This window comes from Hemitrygon akajei, chromosome 18 (genome assembly GCF_048418815.1).
Source record: "Hemitrygon akajei chromosome 18, sHemAka1.3, whole genome shotgun sequence".
In the NCBI taxonomy this organism is placed as follows: domain Eukaryota; kingdom Metazoa; phylum Chordata; class Chondrichthyes; order Myliobatiformes; family Dasyatidae; genus Hemitrygon; species Hemitrygon akajei.
Window position 1 is genome coordinate 55,372,403 of NC_133141.1, and position 17,367 is coordinate 55,389,769.

The following is a 17,367-nucleotide window of genomic DNA, read 5'->3' on the forward strand; positions in this document are numbered from 1 at the left end:
GAAGAAGGTTCTATGGTCTGATGAAGCAAAATTGAGCATTTTGGTCATCAGACTAAATACTATGTTTGGTGTAAGCCAAACACCACACATCACCAAAAACACACCATCCCTACCATGAAGCATGGTGGTGGCTGCATCATGCTGTGGGGATGCTTCACTGTAACAGGCCCTGGAAGGTTTGTGAAGGTAGAGGGTAAAATGAATGCAGCAAAATACAGGGAATTCCTGGAGGAAAACCTAATGCAGTCTGCAAGGGAATTGCAAACTGAGAAGGTTTGCTTTCCAGCAAGACAATGACCCCAAGCATAAAGTCAAAGCTACACAGGAATGGCTGGAGTGGCCAAGTCCGAGCCCAAACCTGAATCCAACTAAGAATTTGTGGCTGGACTTGAAAAGGACTGTTCACTCACAACCCCTTTGCGATCTGACAGAGCTTGAGCGGTTGTATAAAGAAGAGTGGGGGGAAATTGCAGTGTCCAGATGTGCAAAGCTGGTAGAGACCTATCCACACAGACTCAAGGCTGTAATTGCTGCCAAAGGTGCATCTACTACATACTGACTTGAAGGAGATAAGTGCTTAAGTCAGTGAGGGCCTCTGTTGATCAGAGTTGACCATGGATATTACGTCCTAGCTGCATAGATACACTAGCCTGGGCAGTACAATATGGAGAGCAAGCTGTTGCCCATGCACCAAGCACCCCCTCTTCATCCATCTGATGAACCCAAAGGAACGGCAGAGACTGATACAGTTCGGTACCAGCAGTGTTGCAGGAGCTGCCAGTCAGCATTGAGCTCAATGAAGGACTGCCCTAGTGACAGTATTCCTTTTATGTCATCCTCCACTATTAATAAAAAGATTTTAAAATGAAGGACTGCCCTAGTGACTCCAGCTCCAGATCCTTCCCTCGGGGTTTACTCACGAAGCTTTCCCCATGAGTGGGTATGGCTGCAAGGCAGTGGAGGTTTTTAATCAGAGTTTTCCCTCTCTTAGATGGACTTCCTTCCCAGGCTGACGAGCCCTATCTGCCCAAAGTGACTGGTTTTAAGGCACCAGTAACTGCCTTTGCCCCTTCTTCTGTCAGTAGAAACTCCGGGCTTAGTAGCTAAGCCACACGTGAAGGCCAGGAGCTGGACTTGGTCGTCATAGGCTATTGGACATGCACACAATTGGAAGCATTTAATAGGTAGTGGGAGCTTGTCCCCATTACCACCCCTGGCTGTAACAACATTAAGGAGATGAATACTTATGCAATCAATTATTTTGTGTTCTATATTTGTAATTAATTTAGATCTTTTTGTAGAGATCTGTTTTCACTTTGACACTAAAGAATCTTTTTCTGTTGATCAGTGTCAAAAAAGCCAAATTAAATCCACTGGTGATTCAGTGTTGTAAAACAGCAAATCATGAAAACTTTCAAAGGGGGGCGGGGGTGAATACTTTTTATAGGCATTTTACCTGGCTATCTGGACAGAAGCCATGCAAGGAAGAGTCAGTAGAAAGAATGGGAAATCATTTGTTCAGAACACCTACTTCCATGTTCTCTGTCATCATCAGCCTCTAATGGTTCCTGAAATTCTCTGAAAGCCAAGGGCCACTGAACACTTTGCACCAGGTCAGTCAGGTGAGGAGCAACCAAAGCCGAGATATTTGTCATCCTATCAAAGGGAGCATTCATAATATCCAAGCTCTGGTTGTGGGCCTGGTGGGCCTGCATACATTTGTTTGGTTGTCACATTTGAGAGAATGGCCATTCTTTCCATAAGCAAAGATATCATCACAAAGACCTTTGACCCCCTTCCTCCTCACACTCAAAGCAGACTCCCACAATCTCTCCATAAGAGTGCGCAAAGCAGCTAGGATGCATGCCTACATCTTACACATTTTTTGCTGCTGCTCAAGGAGTGTCTGGTGTTGACTGCTTTGGAAAAGCGACTGAGCAGAATGTGGATTTCCTACATGGATATTCCGACATTGTTCCAACTCATACCAATAACCATAATGCACAATGCAACATGTTGAACATTATGAGTAAGATCACTTTTCTGCCCTGGTGACTCACTGAGGAAAATATTTGTGTTGGTGGAAGAAAGTCTGAATCCTTTGACAATGCATCCACAGAGTAAGTGACCTTCTCTGAGGTCTCGGCATTGTCACCCTCCTGCTACACATTTTGTGGGATTAGTAAAGGTTTTGTGCGAGAATGAAAGCACGCATGACAGCCTTCAAGTTGAGGATCTTCATGATTATACTAATAGATTTATCTTTAACTTGCCTTTAACATGCAGCCAGATGTGTGACTCTTATGTGCAAGGCTCATAGCTGAAGTAGAGTTCTGTAATCAGGTAGGTGTCAATCTGTTATCTCGCTTCCTGCACTGGCTATGTACTCAGATATCCTGGGTATGTCTCCATCACCCATTGACCATGTTAATGGAACTAATGATGAGAACTACCTCCAGTTTTCTGCCTCTCCTTGATGTTACCTTGTAGAAAGGATGGAATAAACTAATAAATAAAGACATAATCACATGTAGAACAGATTGTTGCATAGAGAGCACTTGCTGTGGTGACACTAAGAGAGATGTGAAATCACATTGAGATGAAATTGAATGAAAATATACAGACTTACAGGAAAAGATCTGTAAACAGTAACAAGGTGAGTATGTGCAAGAGATGATGATCCAGGGCAGCAATAGCCAATACCAGAGGACATCCACTTAAGGAGAGTGGAGGAAAGTTTAGGGAAGATGTCAGAACTAAATTTTTTTACACAGAGCGGTGGATGCCTGGAACACACTGCTGGGGGTGAAGGTAAAGGGTGATAGAATAGGGACATTGAAAAGACTCTTAGATAGGCATGGATGTAAGAAAAATGGAGGGTTATGGGCTGTGTAGGGGGGGAATGATTAGATTGATCTCAGAATAGGTTTATATAGGTCGGCTCAACATCATGGGCCAAATGGCCGACAGCACGGCAATATTCTTTCTAACTTGTAATGACCAGTGTATGCAAAACTCTTGTGCTGTGCAATTTTTTGCCCAGTGACAACAACACATGCACACTGAATTTTTAAGTGGAAGTAATTCTGAAGCTATTCTAAGGATAATAAACTTCCAAGTCCAGTTTGTTGTTCATTGTTCAAAATAAATAAAAATACACATCAATGAGTCTTATTTCTCGTATACTATACGACAACATGTAATAATATCAATCTTTTCACATGCTATTAAAGTTGTTCGAAGTGGTCAAACAAAACTTATGAAATTACAAAGCTAGTTGACAAAATATCCAGACAGGTATTTTATGTGGAAATCATTGTTTCTACTGTTTCATTAAATGAAATAGCAATTCTTCTGAGCTCATGCCCTTTGCTTCTTTGGAATTCAACATAGTGAATCAAAAATTTCTTCAATAGAAACAGTATAAACAAGCCAGTTCTAAAATCTACAGACAAATAATCATAAAACTCACATTGTCAACACCATCCGCATCAGAACCGGAAAAGGAAATGTGATTGTGTACGATTGTGAAATATGCCAACGAGGTAAAGGGTAACAACCTTTTGTATGCTCATAGGAAAAGACGTGTGTGCACACACCTTAGAGGAAACATTGTGGTATGGTACTGTCCTATGTTCTGTGTTCTATGAGCCACACCAGAGTAATGGAATGAAATGTCAAAGTTACATCAGTGCAGTATGAATGTGCTCACCTTTCTTCACTTGAAAAAATTGATGAACATGGAACCTTCTGCTGATTTCTCCAGCTATTTAGGCTGCTTTCCTTTAGGCTTTTTCCAATTACCACCTTGCATGTGCCAGTTCATTCACTGAGGCGTCCATGAACTTGAAGGCAACCTTTGGTTTCCTTTCTTCAATAGTGGTACAGGCAATGACAGATGGCATCAAATTTCTTGCTTTGAATGTCTTTTCAAATCATGCATAGAAATTGATTCTTGTTTATTCCATCATGCCCACTCTTCCCAGTTAATCAAGAACCAGGAACAATATGTTATCAGGACAGTTGAGTTCTGCCATACTCATCTATCCTTCCTCACAACTTATTCCCCCCACCTCCTCCAACAGCTCCAGGCAATACATTTCCATCCACTGATTCTCATTTTCACTCTTTGCACCATGCATTTACTTTTCCCAATCGCATAGCAAATGTAAAAAGTAAATAATATTCTTAACCTTCAGCAGTAAAAAAATAACCAAACTGCAAGTACACATCAGTTAGTCTTATGAAACTGTGATGTGGATTCACCAGGAGAAACTTCTTCTAATTGTTAATACCATGTGCCTGTTACAAATAATTAAATATCCTTCAGGTGAAGTTCAACTTGGCTTAAAATCATTTGCTCTGTTTTGGTCTGATTTTGGATATTTTAATCAGAGTTATACATTTGGTGGCAAAGGCCTGATTGAACTACTATTGAGGCTGCTTGGAAAATAAAACCAGAAAATGGAAGCACTCAGTAATTCAGACAGCATGCATGGAGGGAAAAAACAGCTAATGGTCCAGGGCTAAGATTAACAGAACTGGGAAAGAGAGGAAACAAGTCATTTTCTGTCTGGGCACATTGCAGCATTCAAGAAACAATACTGAAATCTTTGTTCTGTCTTTCCATTTGAATCAAAACTAGCAATTTCTGCCAGATATCATTCTGTCATTTTGGCTCAGTTTTTCTCTCTCTATTATCATAGTTTGGCCTACTGGGCACATTCCACAGCCCTGCTCTTCTGTAGATGTGAACTTCCCATTATTCAGGGCCTTTACAAAGACAGGTGAGTAAAAAGGGCCTGAAGGATCATTAGAAACCCGAGTTACCCCAACCACAAACTGTTCCAGCTGCTACCATCCAGGAAACTGTACCGCAGCATAAAAGCCAGGACCAACAGGCTCCAGGACAGTTTCTTCCACCAGGCCATCAGACTGATTAATTCATGCTGACACTACTGTATTTCTATGTTATATTGATCATCCTGTTGTACATAATATTTATTATAAATTACTATAATTGCACATTGCATATTCAGAGATGTAAAGATTTTTACTCCTCATGTAGTTGAAGGATGTAAGTAATAAAGTCAATTCAATTCAGTTCATCTGTGTTGCTAACAAAGTTCTACACATCCTGCCCCACCTTCTGTGCTACTGTAAATCAACTTGAGTTCTCTCTTTCCTAGTTCTGATAAAGCCTCTCACATATGAAACATTAACTCTATTTATCCTTCCACAGATGCTTCATAACCTGCTGAGTGGTTCCAGCATTTTATCTTTGTATTTATTTCCTATTTCTGCAGTTTTCTTAAAATCGTCATTTACTGTGCAATATGTCCTTGTTTGGCCGGATAAAAGCTCTGGTTGCATTATGTTTCAGAGAGTGGGCTTAGCGGAGTTTGACCTACATTGGTCAGTTATTGTCCTTATCCTCCCTCAATTGTCTCTTTCAAAAGGACCAGAGCATGTTATTTATGTGATCTAGAAGCCTGGACTATACATCTGCATGCTTTAATTCAAATCTGATCACTACTTTAAATTCTGTCATTGGTAGGGAAGCTGCAGGAGAGAATTTTTGGCACTAGGATTTCTATAGTGCGGGAGTCTAGCACCGGGGGCACGGCCTCAGAATTGAGGGATGTCCATTTAGAACAGAGATGAGGAAAAAAATACTTTAGCCATTGGGTGGTGACTCTGTGGAATTCATTGCCAGAGACCGCTGTGCAGGCTAAGTCAATGGGTATATTTAAGACAGCTGTTGATAGGTTCTTGGTTAATCAGGGTGTCAAAGGTTACAGGGAGAAGGCAGGAGAATGAGGTTGAGAGGGATAATAAATCAGCCAATTTAGAATGGTGGAGCAGACTCAATGGGCCAAATAGCCTAATTCTGCTCTGTGTCTTATGGTCTTATGTTTTATGATCACTTAGAGAAACTTAATTAGGGATAGTCAGCATGGCTCTGTGCAAGCCATGTCATACTTTACTAATGTGACTGAATATTTTGAGGAGGTGACCAAAGTGATTGATGATGGTAGAGCTAATTGGATTTCAGTTAGGCAATTGACAAGGTGTCTCATGGAAGCCTCATCCAGAAGATTGAGTTGCAGGACATCCATGGTGATTTGGCTGTTTAGATTCAGAACTGGCTTGCCCATAAAAGACAGAAGGTAGTGGTCGATGGGACTTATTCTGGCTAGAGGTCATACTGGCACCTCTGTGATATAAATGACCACGATGAAAATATGGATATGTGGATTAGTAAGATTGCAGATGGTATAAAGGTGAACGGTGTTATGGATTGTGCAGAAGATGGCAAAAGGATACAGCAGAATATAGATCAGTTGCCAATATAGGCAGTAAAATGGCAGATGAAGTTTGATCCAGCCAAATGTGAGGTGTTGCACTTTGGAAGATTGCATGTAAAGGGACAGTACACAGTTAATGGCAGGACCCTGAACAGTGTTGATATGCAGAAAGATCCTGGGGTCCAACTCCATTGCTCCCAGGAAGTGGCTGCATATGTTGGTGGGTAAGGCATAGAACATAGAATAGTACAGCACATTACAGGCCCTTCGGCCCACAATGTTGTGCCGACCCTCAAACCCTGCCTCCCATATAACCCCCCACCTTAAATTCCTCCATATACCTGTCTAGTAGTCTCTTAAACTTCACTACTGTATCTGCCTCCATCACTGACTCAGGCAGTGCATTCCACACACCAACCACTCTCTGAGTAAAAAACCTTCCTCTAATATCCCCCTTGAACTTCCCTCCCCTGACCTTAAAACCATGTCCTCTTATACTGAGCAGTGGTGCCCTGTGGAAGAGGCACTGGCTATCCACTCTATCTATTCCTCTTAATATCTTGTACACCTCTATCATGTCTCCTCTCATCCTCCTTCTCTCCAAACAGTAAAGCCCTAGCTCCCTTAATCTCTGATCATAATCCATACTCTCTAAACCAGGCAGCATCCTGGTAAATCTCCTCTGTACTCTTTCCAATGCTTCCACATCCTTCCTATAGTGAGGCAACCAGAACTGGACACAGTACTCCAAGTGTGGCCTAACCGGAATTTTATAGAGCTGCATCATTACATCGCGACTCTTAAGCTCTACCCTTGACTTATGAAAAGGCATGCTTGCCTTTATGAGACAAAAATATTGAGTTCCAGATTCAGTAAGTAATATTGCAGCTTTATAGAACTCTGGGTTGGCCTTACATGAAGTCTTGCATTCAATTCTGGTTGTCCCATTGTAGGAAGCATGTGGATGCCTTGCACAGGGTACAGAAGAGGCTTACCAGGATGCTACCTGGATTAGAAGGCAAGAGGTTGGATAAACTTGGGTTGTTTTTGATGCAACAGCAGAGAGTGAGGGGAGACCTGATGGGAGTTTTCAGAATTATGAGAAGCATAGATACAATTGACAACGAGTATCTTTTTCCCAGAGTTAAAATGTCAAATTCTGGAGGGCATGCAGTTAAGGTGAGAGGAATAAGTTTGAACGAGGTGTGTGCGGCAAGTTTTTCTTTCAGAGAATAACGAGTGCCTGGAATACACTGCCAGGGGTGGTAGCGGAGGCAAATACAACATAGATGTCTAAAAAGCTCTTAGATGGGCACATGAATCCACACAGAATGGAGGGATATGGGTGTGTAGACAGAAGGAACCAGTTTAGGTAGGCTAATTATTGCTAGTTTAATTGCTTTGGCACAACATTGCGGCCCAAAGCACCTGTTTCTATGCTGTATAGTTCTACATTCTATCATGACAACTGGGGAATTTAAACTCTCTTAATTAAATAATCTGGAATAAAAAGTGTACATCAATAATAGCAACCATGAATTGATTGTCATATAAACATAAATAGTTCATTAATATCATTTGGAGAAGAAAATCTACTGCCCTCACTGATGCTAGCCTACTTCTGATTCCAGACCCCATGTGATTGACTCTTTTGAAATGACATTGCAGTACAAGGAAAATTACAGCTATGCATTAAATGCTGACCTTGGCATAGCTACCCATAGCTCATGGATCAATAGAAAAAAATACACCTGAAAAAAGGTTACCAAACAATATGTACAGTATGCAATCAAGATTTCCAGAAGTTGCTTCCTCAGCACCCTATGTTAAATCATATCAAATGATATGCCTTCACGCATCACTCTGAAGCATTAGTCAACAAAACTTTCAAAAATAATAAATACTGTGTTATTGTAAGACTGTCAAATCTTAAGAGAAAATTATTACATTGTAACAGTTACAATTTTAGTAACCTGATAAAAGAAGTTTACTAATTAAACTGGAATCTTTAAAAAGATGTCATTGACTACTTAGTCTGTGAATATTTGCATTCATGTAAGGGTTTGCAAAGGAGATTCATTGCCACACGTCTGCAGATTTCAAACAGCTTTGAAATAAGCATTGGAAATTTACAACTGCTATGACTCAGAGGAAGAAAAATTGAGTTGGACTAGTAATATGTCGTGTCTACACAAGCTTCACATTGATGGAAGTACAGCCAAAAGAGTTTATTGGGAAAGTTAACTACATCAGGTGAATGTATCAATTATAGTTACAGAATTAAGGAAGAAACTGATTTATTTCAATAAACTAGATAGTTTACAGTAATCTATGTTTGCACAGCATGCAAAGGTAGATTGTTCATTATCTTACATTGAACATATACTGTACAATGTGTTTTTATTAGACCTTGCAAGAACTTCCTTTATAGACTGCTGGTAAGCAGTTAAAAGCATTTAGCTTCTGCAGTTATGCAGCATCTGCACTAATGGCAAGTTCATTTAATGACTCAAGGACTTTGCAAGTGATGGGGATGAAGCATTGTACAGCCTACACTAACAGTGCAATGCCCTTTTGAAAGAAGAGGAAAAAAATACGGAGCATAAAGTAAAACATATACTGTATTCACATACTACAATCTGACATAAATATTCACTTTGCTTAATACCTTGTGAATCATTAACTGAGTAATCAATTGTTTCTTTACAAAATGCTGCTTATTAAATGTGGGTCACTTTGGAGAGGTATACTTGGAGAGCTTATTTTCTGGACTAGTGAGGAAAAGTCTACACCAAGGACTCTGCTATAACATCATGTTAAAGGATACAACAGATTTCCAATACAGCATACAAGAACTAATATACAAATAAAAGTTTTCCTTTTTCCACTACTACATGGTCCAAAAAAATTAAAGAGCACTTCCACAAGTGTAACAGTTGAAGTAATGTTTTGGGAAAATATTAGTCATTAGTCTGTTGAAATCAGTTACTATAATTTCTAAACTTGTAACTAATACAGCACAAATGATATAGAGTTGATTTATTTTGTTAATGCTTTGATGAAAAGATATACATTGGAACAACACTAAATAAAATGACATTATATTGTCACTCCACCTTCTCTTGAAAGTAAGCAAAGTAAAAGTAAAAAGTAAGAAATTCCAATTGTAATATCACATTCTCAATAGAACAATTGACATGGCAATATGAATGATTTGGTGACACGCTTAACTAAAATATATTTAAGAATAATTATAATCACAGCTCTAAGCACAACTAACCAAAAAAATCTTTCAAAGGTCACTCCAGTGACTTGGTGAATAAGTCAGACAGGTCAATTAAATTTATGATATAGGTTAGAACTGTTAGACAGATTCTCACTCCTGCAACATTATAAGAGATTTTGCACCTGCAGATATTTGTCAGTAGCACATACTCAAAGCAGTGGTAGACTCTTATTAAAAGCTATTTATTCTATCCTTATTGCTCCCTGAGTGATCTCATTGACCTTTTATTTTCAGACATCTACCAAAAACATAATATAGGGCAAAATCCTAAATGAGGATATTTACTGAGTAAAAATTGAAACTAGTTGGGTCCAACAAAAGTCTCTAATGAATAATTTGTAAATATTGCTTTCATATTTTCACTGATACAAGTAACATTTTTATGACAGCATGAACAGGAAGGAAAGATTTTGAAAAATAGAATAACCTGGAGTGACAGAAATGGCCAAAATAAAACTTTTACTCACAGTTTTGAAGTCCTTATGAGTACATCGCACTCCCCGGAACTTGCAGTACAGCATCATATCCTTAAGACTATGGCCAACACGGTCATAAAACTCATGCATATTGAATACCCTTGGCTTGTAATGTTTGAAATCAGCTTTCTTCTTGAGAGTTTTCAGCACAATGGGATCAGCCAGATGGGGGCTCTGGATCTCTAGGTGCACGTTGAGCAATCCCAGGAGCTCACCAGCATGGTAGAGATCATTTGCTGTTAGCTTTGAAAAGCGAAACTCATTCAAGTTGCAGATAGTAACAGCGGGAAAAACCAGGTTGTTTGTGGCCACCTCTTCCAGCTTGGCAACATGCGGGTATGAGAAATAAAAAGCCACGCGTTCTGCGCATTCCACCACGAGTAGGCCCAAGGATCCAATAAATACTACTGTCCACATGAATCGACGCATGGTCATGGGCCCATAAACAAATATGTGCCTGATTCCATGAAGGGATGAAGTGTTGGCAAAAACATGGATAGTGGAAGGCTGCAGACTCCCCACACTGCCTGTGCTGTTCTCCTTCTCATCCATTTCTTTATTTATATTTGTATTTAAGTGATTTTACCTGTCTTCCAGCTGCTTAATGCACTTAGAGCTTCAATTTCATAAAGCAGTTGTTTTCGTTTTATCCTAAGAGCTCTGTTTTGGCTGATCTAGTTGGCCCTTTGTGTGGGGACAAAAGAAAAATCTTTCACAACAGATAGAAGCAAACTCTTGCCTTTGACTTCCACAGCACCATCAAAAAGCCTTCGTCTGTTTGGAAGCAGCGGGGATGGAAAGATAGGGTGGGAGGGATAAAGAATGCCACCAATCGTATTAAAGATCCTCCAGCTGACAATATTCCTGATGAAATACTTAAATCACGAAGCAGCCTGCAGTCCGTTAGCTTGTGTAAATGCTCTGCACAGTATCCACAGGGATGCCAGCCTTGTAGTGATGATTTATAAGAGAACAATTCCTTAAATTGATTGCTTGGTTTTCTATCTCTTATGGTGTTTATTACTGGAGTCCAACCACCTCTGGGCACTTTCCTGATGCTCTCAGTGTGATCCCAGGATCTTCGGACAGTAAGAATGGATTGCTAAATAAGAAAGCAGAGAGGGAGAGATTGAGAGAGAGAGAGAGAGAGAGAGAGAGAGAGAGAGAGAGAGAGAGAGAGAGAGAGAGCAAACAGATAAGGAGAGAGTGAGGAGAGACAGTCTGCAAGTAAAACAGCAGCAGCATCAGCAGCAGTAACAACAGCAGAAGGCTCCACAGACTCACAATGAGCACATTAGTTATACTGGTATCCCAAGCTTTCTAGAGCCTTCAAGCAAAAACAGTACTCTGATGCAAATTTTTTTTTAAAGATAGATTATGCAATTGGCATGCCAAAGAACTTTACGGAATGTTTAAAGGAAATAAATTCAGTAAAAACATAAAGAAAACCAAAAACAGTCAGTACTTGACGCCGAGAGCGATTGATATTAGCAAGCACTCATTGATCTGTTGCATCTGGTGCTCGTCTGTGTGGAGTTTCAGGCTAAATACATCATCCAGTTGAGGGAATTACAACAGCAGCTTCCAGTGGTGTCTGACTGGGAGCTTGCCGAACAGCAAAGCAGAGGAGGGGAAGCCTGGATTATCGTCTGTGCAGAGGCGTTGATATTTCTCTTAGTGCTTGCACTCATCACGTATGATAACTAACCTAGCCTTCTAAAATAAAATAACTGTGTATGCTTGACTTGCATTAACCCCGATCCAGGTTTAAGCTGGCTGTTCAAAATATTACATTAACCTCCTCAGACACAACAGTAGTTTAGATTTTGCCATTCTTAACCCATTACTGTAAGTGATTCTGGTCAAACGAGTATATGTGTTACTACTGTGCTGCACTGAATTTAAGGAAAAGCACTAGTGAACATAATGACTACTTTAAAGCATGACTCTAAATTCTAAATGAATGGAATGATCATGGATTATTTCTAATGAGGACCCAGTAAAAGCAACAATCAGTCTTGTTAATCAAATCAAGGTTATTCAGTTTGAATATCTTTAAAAGATTAAGCTTGACCTGCACTTCTAAGAGGATAGGATTTCAGATGTGGTCATGTTGTTTTTTTTAAACTTCAATGTTTTAAATATGTTTGTTTTAGCAATATTCAGGGGAATTTATCACAAACCAGTTAATATATTTTTATAGCCACGGAACCACCCATGTGATTGTTGAGAATAAGGAAATAAAGGAAGAAAAAGATGTGTGAAAACTGAAATAAAAACAGAAAATCCCTTTTGATATTCTACCAGTTCCATTCACCAAACTTGCTTCAGACTGAGCAATTGTTCACTTCTCCTCTCTCTTCCCCATTCCTCTCTGTATCTTAAAACTTTCTCCTACCTGATGAAATAACATTAGCCAGAAACTTTTTCTTTCGTTACAGATGCTACCTAATCTGCTGAGAATGTTCAGCAATTTCTGTCCTTGTGTATCCCTGATAAAATGAGTCAATATCTTTTGTAGCATATAATGTATAAATTGGATCTTCCATGAGGCTAAGAGATCTTATTGATATAAATAGGTGCATCCTGAAATCAATCAGAAATTATTTTCTGGTCAGCTTCTGTGAAAATGGTAAAAAAAAAATGACATGCTGGCTTTTTCTAATATACATATTTTTAAGGCATGACAGAAATTCCAATGCATAACATTTAAATTTTAGAAGAAACGAGACATGTTATGCAAGATTAAATTCAGATTTAGTTAAGTGTCAACTTCACAGTATGAAAGATATGCAACACCAAAGCTTCTCATGCAGGTTCAAAGTACAAATGGTTATTCACCCACAGAATGCTCTCCTGGCTTTGCTTGCATGACCAAACATTTTACTAATGTGTTTCCTGAGAGATGAAAAATGACTGGAGCCATTTTGCGTTATCAGTTAGTATCAAGCACAAAAACATTGTATACATAATAAAGTTCTGTTCCTGCTTTCTTAGGAGAGAATGGATCCTAATTGTATTCCAATATTCCATAGTGACAAAATAGTATAGTATTCTAAAGCAAGTGGAAATCTGTTTGGTTTTAACACATTCTAGAATTCGATCAAGACTTGGCTGTGATTTCTCAACAATATTCTCTCAAAAAGTGACAGTATTGCAAGCATAACCTTGGTAAATGCCTATAATGTAACCCTTAACAACAATCTTTCATGCTGGCCAACTACAGCAGAGAATCAGGTACCAGAGAATTTCAAAGATGCATTTATTCCGTGACAGCTTGAGAAGAAAATGTTATCCACTGGATCCAAAAGGAGAGTGTTACATGAGATAAATAGTCGTGGTCATCAAATCGGTGTGAAGTGAACTCATTTCATCATGATTAATGCAGAATTTTAACCATACCAATTAAATATGGAATTCCATATACACTGGGAGATCTTAGATATTGGTTTCATGACAATGGGCTATAATTTCCCCTGTCATCTAACCCAGTACATGTTCAGTGGCAGGGGCGCATACATTATTAGTGTCTGGAAAACTGCAAGGGATAATTGCTGGTAATCTAAGAGACTACAGTAATACTTAACAGGAATGACTAATATCCCTTGTATAACAGAATAGTAAACTGCATTAGTCTTCAATCAATTAACAAGTACTCATTTATTGCAGTCAGAGAACAGAGGGGCCAGAGATTTTGTTTTCTAAAAGTGCAAATTTAACTACTGACCACATTCTATGCTAATCCATGAATTTCAACAAAGACATTCACCCATTGATTGAAATTCTAATATTTCTAAAGAATTTCAATGGTTTCTGCAGCTTATACACCATCATCTGACAGGAGGAAACCCGATATAATTGACGAGGGGAAATCGGGAAAAGATTCAACAAATAATCTCGGATTTACACTTGATATATAAAAGCCAATTTATATATATTTTTACTTTAAGGAAGTTAAGTTCAAAATGTTTCATATTTATCCCTTCTTTTCAAGGGAATATGCAGTATAAAATTAACCACTAGGAGGGACCAGAGCATACTTTGAGTTCAAGCAAAAGCTGTCATCATCCTAACTACTGTTCATCAATCCCTTTCACTCTGTAATAAAATCTGATCCACATGTGCTGGACCAGATTGCACTGGATGCAGGATGCTGCTCATGGTGCCTGCCAGTTCTATTACATTTCCTGGATGCAAAGTACCAAGCAAGCACTGCTTCAGAGGAATGGCAGTCTCTGAGAAACAGGTGGGCTTCAGGTGGCATACACTCTCCCCACTTCCGGAATACTCTGAGCTGTCAAAGGTTCTGAACTGTTATTAAATATCTCAAAATGTCAAGACATTTTACAACTATCTAAATTGAGGTATGCAATTAAAACTCTGGAAAAAAACAGAAAAATACAACTGTGGAAATTATGAGGGCCTATATTATATCGCGATATAGTTCTTAACTGTGAAGGGCAGTATTAACTTATAAAACATCGTGTTATGGATTAATCAAAGGCAAAACTGTTCAGAGGAATTAATAACATATATAGGTTATGACAAGATAATGAAGAAAGAAAATACAGATGGTGTCTCATGTAATCAAACTACTAGAAGAATATGGCTTCAGTAGCAAATCAGTTTATTGATCGTGCATTTGCATCAGTGAACGATGAGGATAAAGAGCAGGAAGAATCAGTAACTAGGACCATTACAGTCAGTAGCAGTCAGAACTGCAGTCGGGTCAGATGCAGATGAACTGCTGTAAGAGTTGAAGGTGATCTACCGTAATCAGTTATATGAAAAAGAAAATTCAGCCCAGACTGGCTGTCTGAGGAACATTTGTCCACATCAGGTACAATAAAAGTTGCAGATTTGTGATTAAGTGATTTGGGAATACTTAGACACAAGAGATACTGCAGATGCTATAAATCTGTATCAATACACTCAAAATGCTGCAGAAACTCAGCGGGTCAGGCAACATCTATGGAGGGAAACGGAAAGCCAGTGTTTCGGCCAAGATCTTTCAACAGGACTGGAAAGGGGGCAGAGGCCAGAATAAAAGGTTATGGAGAGGAGGAGGAGCAGGAGCTGACAGGTGATGGGCAAATCCAGATGGGGGGGGGAGGCAGGAGGGTGGGGGAGGAGGGGATAAGGGAAGTGATAGGTGGGGAAGGCAAAGGGCTGAGGAAGGAGGAATTTGATAAGAGAGGACAATAGACCATGGAATAAGGGAAGGAGGCAGGGAACCAGAAGGAGGAAGATCATGAAGGTTGGGGAGGACAAGAGAAGGGGTAATGGGGCCATAGGGATAAGGGAAAGCTTGGGGGAGAGGTTAGTGGAAGTTAGGGAAATAGATATTCATGCCATCAGGTTGAAGACAACCATGATGGAATACGAGTTATTGCTCCTGGCTTCAAAGTGGCAGTGTCAGAGGCCATGGACGGACATGGCAGTGTGGGAATGTGAAGTGGAATTAAAATGACTGGTCACCAGGAGATGCTGATCAGTCACTTACACCAGATTTAGCAAAGGTGCTCGATGATGCAAACCCCAATTTGCACTGGATCACACTGATTTAGAAGAGGCCACACTGGGACCATTGGATAAAATAAATTACCTTCACCTGGATTCACCTATCATCTGCCAGCTTTTGCTCCTCCTCCTACCCCTTTATTCTAGAGTCTACCCGCTTCATTTCCGGTCCTGATAAATGGTCTCAATCCAAAACATCAACTAGCCATTCTCCTCCATAGATGCTCCCTGACTTGTGTATCCAGCATTTTGTGTGTGTTGGGAATACTTCAAATAATTTGTATTGGCAATAATAGTATCTGGAGAAGGCTTAATGCACAATCTTAATAAAACTATTTCAGAATCAGGATCAGGTTTATTATCATTGATATATATCATGAAATTTGTTTGGTGGCAGTAGTCCAGTGCAATATATATAGCCGTTCAGAAATCTGATGGCAGAGAGGGAGAAGCTGTTCTTACAATATTGAGAGTGTGTTCTCAGACTCCTGTACTTTCTCCCTGGTGGTAATAATGAGAAGAGGGCATGTCCTGGATGATGAGGGTCTTTAATTATGGATGTTACCTTCTTGAGGCATGCCTTTTGAAGACACTCTCAATGGTGGGGAGGATAGTGCCCATGAGGGAGATGGCTGAGTTTACAATACTCTGCAGATTTTGGGGGGATGTCACATGATGACGTAGGATCGAGACGTGGAAATCCAGCTCTCCCGTAAAAAACCAGTAAAATAATGTTTAAGTGAAGAGAAGTTAGTAAATACTTTTTAAAAATTACTTATAAACTATTCAGGATTGTCTTAAGATATGTCTCCTAAACAGAAGCAGAAGAAAGCTACTACTTTGAAGACACACAAGTTGGAAAAGAATCAAGGCTGGCCGCCATGAAAGAGCCACGGGCTCAAGTGCATTTTACCTCCAGTGATACAGGACAGGAAACTGCGGCAACATCAACCGTTTCCAAAAAAAAAGAGCAACAGGAATTGCACATGCGTGAAGGAAGGGGCATGAGCAAACACGAGCAACCCAAACTACAAATCCCAGCTATGATCGGAACTGAAAGTGAAAGTGAATATGAGGTGGAATCAGATTCTCTGGATAAATCAGACGAAGATGAACAGACAAACAAAGAAGAGCAACAGGAAGAGGTTGGAGGTGATATTGGAGACATAAAAAAATCTTTGGTGCAAATAAAGCATGAATTAAAAGCATTAAAAATAATAAAAAATATTAAAAATATGAAGATTATGTTTGATAAAATGATGAAAAGACAGGACAAAATGGACAAGAAAACTAAAAACTTGGAAGAAACAATGGGAGACACCATTGATAGAGTGAATAAAATGAAAGATAATATTTCTGCCTGGACATCAGAAAGAAAACGGTTGTTGGAAAAAGTGGATGTACTTCAAAATTTTAGCAGACAAAATAATATTAAGATTGTTGGACTTAAAGAAGGTATAGAGGGAGAGGATCCAATAAATTTTTTTTCAAAAATGAATTCCGGAAATTTTGGAAATGGAAGAAGGAACCCAGTTAATTGAAATTGAAAGGGCTCACAGAGCCTTACGATCAAGACCTCAAGTTGATCAAAACCCACGATCAATCTTGCTAAAATGCTTAAGATATCAAGATAAAGAAAAGATCCTGAAGGTGGCTGCCCAACGTGCCAAAAAGAGAAACAGGCCATTGATGATAGAAGGGAAAATAGTTCTTTTCTATCCTGATATAAGTTATGACCTTTTGAAGAGAAAGAAGGAATTTAACCCAGCGAAAAAAG

At 39.4% G+C, this 17,367-nt stretch overlaps 1 pseudogene; it reads right to left on the reverse strand.

Annotated features, from left to right (window-relative positions):
• Positions 1–9,974: 9,974 nt before the first annotated feature.
• Positions 9,975–10,967, reverse strand: LOC140741399 (acid-sensing ion channel 2 pseudogene; annotated as a pseudogene).
• Positions 10,968–17,367: the final 6,400 nt, after the last annotated feature.